Source organism: Biomphalaria glabrata, chromosome 5 (assembly GCF_947242115.1).
Source record: "Biomphalaria glabrata chromosome 5, xgBioGlab47.1, whole genome shotgun sequence".
NCBI classification, from domain to species: Eukaryota; Metazoa; Mollusca; class Gastropoda; family Planorbidae; genus Biomphalaria; species Biomphalaria glabrata.
In genome coordinates, this window is record NC_074715.1 from 39053603 (window position 1) to 39060605 (window position 7003).

The following is a 7003-nucleotide window of genomic DNA, read 5'->3' on the forward strand; positions in this document are numbered from 1 at the left end:
TGTCCTAGCATATGGGACGAGGGATGTGCCTTTATCTTTGTGTCTTTCAGAGTATTTTATTAGATTTTGTTTTTGTATTTGAAAATTATGGTTCAGTGTTTTATGTATAATTGCTACTTTACTTTTCAGTCTTCTCTTCTGAAGGCTTACTAAATTTAGTGATTATACACATTTTGACAGTCATTGTTGTTATTGAAATGTTCGTTTGACATCCTCTGTTGATGTCATTGAAGCCCCAGAATGCTGAATATACAATGGAGCTTAGTGCTTATGTTACTAATCATTAAAATCTTGAATAATTTAAATCTGAGCGACAAAATAATCGTTTAATTATAAGATAATAAAATAAATTTAACTACACAAAAAATGTCGATGCAAAAATTTATTTTTACTCCAAAGCCCATGTGTGTTTATTGCAACGTTTTCTAGTAGACTTTTTAATTCTCCGTCTTTCTCAGTCAGATTTCACGGCTGAAAGAGCCAGCTCATTATGGACAAGTCAGTCAGCCTGTTTCTTATTTTAACTGTGATAGGATTAAATCAACACATGTGGCGTTACCAGTGACTTTTAATAGCCGTTCCTTTTCTTTACAAACTAGTCACTATGTAACATTCTCTCTGTCTCTGTATCCAACTGAGATAAAGAGAGATCTCACTAGATCTAGCAGCATAGACAGGCCATAGATTTAGATCTAGGTCTCTGTATCACGTGTGTTCTATGTTACCTGTCTAGCCATCCAGCACGAGCTCCCGTGTTCCAGCTAAGTGAAATAAAAACCAAATCGCTTGAAACCGAAGTTAATGGCATTAAAAACTCTGTTACTAAGGACGCGGACATGTACCACACACACATTTCAATCAGAATTACTTTTTATAAGGGCACCCATGCATACAACGCGCAGAGTTATTAGATACCTTTATAGAATCGTTGAACGGCACACATTATAGAGATTTGTGTCAAAGACTCTTACGTATACTTATATAACTTACTAAATACTATTTGGTCTTAGTAAAGCTTTAATCTATGGGCTACTATCGGTGTTTGAATTTTGATAGCTGTTGTCTTTACTGCTGAAGTAATAAACTAATCGTTTATCTAAGTCTCAATCATAGAAATAAAATTAGATTTTCTGTCTATGGTTTCAATCCAATCTCTACCCATGCACAGAAAACAATATTGTTTACATAATAAAATAATCTGGACCGACAAAGGCATAGCCCTCGACACTAAAATATGACTGATGCGCTCCCTGTTCACGGCCACATTATTATATGCATAGGAATCATGGACGCTGACTGCAGATCTCGAGAAGAAACTCCTAGCAATGGAATTAAGATGCTACAGAAAGATCCTAGGTGTCTCTTACAAAGACCGCATCACGAATGAAGAGATAAGAAACATGATTAATATAGCAATCGGACCCCACGATGACCTGCTAACCACGGTCAAAACATGTAAGCTTAAACTCTATGACCACATCACAAGGTCCTCAGGGCTCACAAAGACCTTCCTTCAGAGAATAGTACCAGGTAGAAGAAGAAGAAGAAGACAGAGAAAGCGATGGTAAGACAACATCAAAGAATGGACAGCCCTGTCAGTGAATGAAATTTTATCCTAGGCAAAGGACAGAGAGGAATGGAGAAAGACAGCCAACAGATGTTGTATGATGTCCCATGGGTCCAATAGACTAATGGATAGGTGAAGGTGATGTGCCTAAATAAATCTACAAATCCCCAAACCATTCTATTTACTCTCTTAATCTCACTCCCTAGGCCCTAACTTTTATGTCTTTTTATTTATCTATCGCTTTCTCCCTGACATTTTAGAACTGACTCGATTCTTCTGTACATTTTTAGACACCGAAATGAGATTTATTTCTTACTATATGACAGTAAGACTTCATAATAATTACAGTTACGTGGTGGGTAGGAGAAGGGGCGTCCAGATATATCTTGCCTTCGGGCTCCCCATACTTAAATCAGGCCCTGTTAGCAGCTTATTGTTTATAAAAAGGGGAAACTAATTTATTTTTTTTAGTTTGAAACTGTAAAAATAACCGAAATTTGGCTCTTTCATCTTGCGTAATAATTATAATCTTTAATTAATCGTGTTAGACCTAGATAGATCTACTTTTACTTTGAACTAAAATATGCTCACTAATTAAGCTCTGGAGAACAAATAAATACATTTCTTTTCATTTTTAGACATCACATGATTCTGCATCATAGTTTATATTTATTTTCCTTTATTTTTGTTCTTATTTTTGTACACTAATCTTTGGACATATGACTATCATCTCAAAATATTGAAAATATATTTTAAAAGTTAAAATGCTGGCCTATAATCTCTTCATAAAAATAACATATTTCACACAGATCTAGTCTCTTCCCAGAGAGCTAATTAAAGACTAAACGACAGTTACTGCTGGCCAGTTGAAAGCAGTCCATCAATTGGGATGATGTATTCCTGGGAGCATAACTTTCGCCACTATCTCTTTTATGGCTCTTCACCAGCCCCTTCTCCCACAGCTGTATAGTGCTAATAAAAGAAAGGGAGGGACAGCGGTACCGAGAAAGTAAAAAGAATGAGATAGAGAGAATGCAGGAGAAAATAAAGAACGATTAAAGATAAGGAAGATGAGGAGCAGGAAAGAGTTTAGAAAAAGAAGAGATAGAGAAAGAGCAGGAAAAATAATGAGACAGAGTGAAAAGCCACCAAAAAAACGGAGAGATATAGACAGAAAAAAACGACAGAAAGTATTAAAATATGTTCAGAAAAATGAATGTCAGAATGACTTTCAAATTTCACTTTTTAAAGCGTTAGTGGTATAAGAAGCCATATCTTCAAAAAACTTTACGCAGCTAAAGATTTCTCAAGTTATGTCGTTTGAGAGAAACACAAGTTCAGAAATTTGCCTCAATTAGATAAAGACGATCTATAATGAATCTATAGGACATGTCTTTGATGTATTGATTACTTTGACATTGCCAATATAATCGATGAGTCGCCAAGATAAAGAGAAAAGTTTGATTACTTTGTATTAAACGTTTTCATTACCAGCAAGTCAATACTTTCAAACAATGTTGTTGTTGTTTGTTTTAACTTAGTCAAGTTATATTTAAACAGTCAGTAACAACACATCCAGACTAGGAAAGTAATAGGTTAACTTTCTAAGCGAGAAAAAACTAAGTATATTGCATACAAGTCAATACCATTTTTTTTACAAAGTTTATATTACCTCAGTCCGTTTGTCTGTCTGTCTGGTACAAGTTTTGTATTCGTTTTTTCTCCCACTTCCCGTTCTCGGATCAAGCTGAAAATTTTGCACTGTTATTCATGGTTCATTACAATACATAAGCCAATCAAAAGTAATCAATTTGTTAATTAATTAGTGATAATTATTTTGTTTTATATAGAAACACATAGAAAATGGAGTTAAACTTTTCAGTGTTGATAGATAGAGCTGTGATTTTGCGGTTTTTCCCTTTATATAAGCTGTGCATCTAGAAGGGTATTTTTTTTTTATTTTAACGGTTTTTCCATTTAAATAAGCTTGTATCTAGATGGGTATTTTTGTATATTTTGCTTGTTAAACAATGCCAATAAGCACTTAAAGATAATTATTTGTATACATATATACAACCTATCCTATTTTCAAAACCGTGACTTTTTTTCATATTGCTATGTTTCTATCTACATTTAAAGACAATTGAACAATTCAAATGAATAGTTATAAGCAATTAAACTAATAGCATTATTAAAATGTAGGACCAACCCTAAATGCCAGTGACAAACAACTATTCATTAGTAGGGGAGATAATTTATACACTTCATTATGTCCCCTTTCTTAATTGGTTTCCTTCTGAAAAAGTCTCTGAATTTTATGTCATAATGGAAAGTTATTCAGACGCCTGTATAAGAAGATGATATCCTGGACCCCCCCCCCCCCCCGTTCTTCCAGACAAGCCACAACGCTGAGTGTAGATGTGTACATGACACATTTTTGAAGTAGGCCTACATCTATGGAAATGCAGTCTTTGAGTTGAACGAGAAGACAATAACATGTGCTCTTAAGATAAACAGATAGTAGAGGACAAAGTAATTGCTGTAAAATTGGAAAACACATTTTTTTGACAGAACAAAGATAATTGGACTACAGATCTTTAAAGATAAATACTAAGCAGCTCCCAGACCTACAACCATGGCGTAACCAGCCAACCGTCATAGATAAGATTCTTAATCTCCATTCCCTTCAAACTGCGATTCAACGAGTAAAAATCTTTATTTCAAATCAACCCAAACCCAATGAGCAGTTTTGGGTTTAGGTTTAGGAAGAAAGTAAATGGAATTGGGTAAATTTTTTTAAAAAATTACTGGACTAGCTTTTGGTAAACCATTCCCCTTTATACCCTTCCCTTTCCAGGATGTATTCTATTAAACAAAAGTCATTTACGCAATGGCTTGCACACAACTATTCTTCAAAAATATATATAAAACAAAATGAATTAATTATTATTAAATGATTAACTAATTAGTTACTTTTTGGAGTGATATATGTATTGTCATCGACAATGAAAAATTATGCAGAATTTGAACCTTATAAGGGGATAAAGTCAATATATACATCCACAATTTGTAATATGTAGCAGTTATTCCCCTTATTTCGATATCAAACAAAATAATTAATCAACAATAATTAGTTAACTAATGGGATGATTTTTTTTATTCCTGTCTTTTCAGGTTCAATGAATAATTGTGCAAAGTTTTAACTTGATCCGAGAATGGGAAATGAGAGAAAAAAAACATGTTCAAACATTTTACCAGACAGACAGACAGACAGATAGACAGACAGACAGACATAGTTGATACGAGCTTTGTAAAAATTGCATGTCCCTCTGCAGATAGCAGGAAAGTTATTGTAATATCCCAATTATAATTCATTTAACACGAAAGGTTAGAATACCGATACTACATGAAGCGTAGTGTGTACTATTCGTTACTTATAAAGATCTCATGTATATTCTAGAAAAAAAAGTAATGAAAAACATATGTAATACTCACGGCAGGATAGGGGTCATAGGGCGCTGGACATCTGTGAGAGTCTGGAAGCCTGTGGTAAAGTCCAGAATGTTGCTGATGGTGATGGTGGTGTCCAGCGTGAGCCCCAGCCATGGGCCCATGGCTATCCTCATGAGCGTCTCGAATGTACATCATCTCAAGAGCTCGATTACGTCAGCAGTAGACGTCGGCGACAGACGTCCATATCTCAGCAGAACTTATTTGTTTCTATATCACATCCACACAGAATTTATTTGAAACTCTACACAAACAGTGGAAACAGTTTCTTTCAAGTCTGTCCCTCTCGGCCTTCACTGGTGGGTTGAAATAAATCTTACGCAGAGTATCTTGGTCACACTTTATCTTTTAATTCTATTGTTGTGTTACCTTTTCCACTTGTTTTATTTGTGGCCACGCTGTAAAGGCAAAATGGAAATATATTGTGAGCAAAAAGAAAGTCGACCAAGAAATATTTTAGAGATTGTGCATTTAAAAACAAAAAGTTATTTTAAAAAACTTTTTAAATATCGTTTTAAATGGTATATTCTGTACATGAAAGTTACAATCTTAAAACTGTGAGCACTTTAATGTTTCAGTTTTGTAACGATGTGTATATCACCTCAACGATCTAAACCGAAAGACGAACTGTTTTTCTAGAATGGACCAATTCTAGGAGACATTTCAAATATTTCCACACTCATTCCTGCCTTGATTAGAGATCTTTAGCTTTCGAAATGCAAAACATTTTTTTAAAGTTTAAAAAAAATGTCAGCCATTTCTCTTTCCTTCGAGATTGCCTTTTGTTACCCCCCCCCCCTTTTCCGCCTTCTTCTCCTAGACTCGGCGTCCGGTCCTGTTTGATTTTCCACCAGGTAGTCAGGGCCGATAAATCTTTCAAACAAATAATTCGAGCGGTCAAAGGACAAGACAAAAGAAGAACTAATCCTTACGACCATGTCCAGAAATCCCTTAAGCATTGTCCACCGGGGACACTTAAGACGTCCGTGGATGGCGGGAACCGATTTGCATCTTTTGATCGATACTCTATGGATGTGAATGTCAATAAAATCCACCCCACGCTGTACAAATTCAGCGCTACTTCGCCAACACCATTAAGATGTGCAGAAAACAATGGGTGGTCGCTAGGTCAACAGGACAGAACCACAAGAGAATCCAGCATGGGAGGATATGCGTCTCCGCGGCTGGAATGCAGTCTTATCCAACAGACATCACTCGTCTTCGTGTGAGGTAACCATGACCGACAGACACGATTAACGTCTGTCAGTGAAAGAAGTGAAATTAAAAATAGATCTTCCGCACATGTTGGATTAAAACATAAATAATGCATCTTTACACAAATGAAATGTTTCTAGATAATGAAAATAATCATCCTACATTTACCATAGAGTCTGATAATAAAATAATATTTAACAATGCAAACAAACGCTTGCTATAAATTGTAAAAAATGTAAACTAATTTTTCTTCATTTTTAAATATTTTGACTTATGAAGATATGTGTTGCATTATTTAGTTGAGAGATGGGTTTGAAGAATAATATTTTTTTTAAGTTAAGAAGTTGATCTAGCTGTCCATGAATAAAATCCAAATCACATGACATTAATAGAGTAATATTATATACAAAAGATAAATATTTTACTGATCACAAATAGATGTTGATGTTATTGTTTTTTTAAAAACTTATTTGACACCCATCTATCTTCATAATATACATTTTTATTATTTTAAGAGTAACCGTAAAAATTAATGGCGCTAAAGATCTGAGAATGCAGATAAAGTCCTAATAATTATGATAATACATTGATTGGCAAAACTTTTGATATTTATGTGCATATACTAAAGATAGTGAAAGTATGATGCAGCTTCACATACAAGACAAGACAAAAACAAGACAAGACAGAGAAAAAAGAAGAGACTTATTAAAA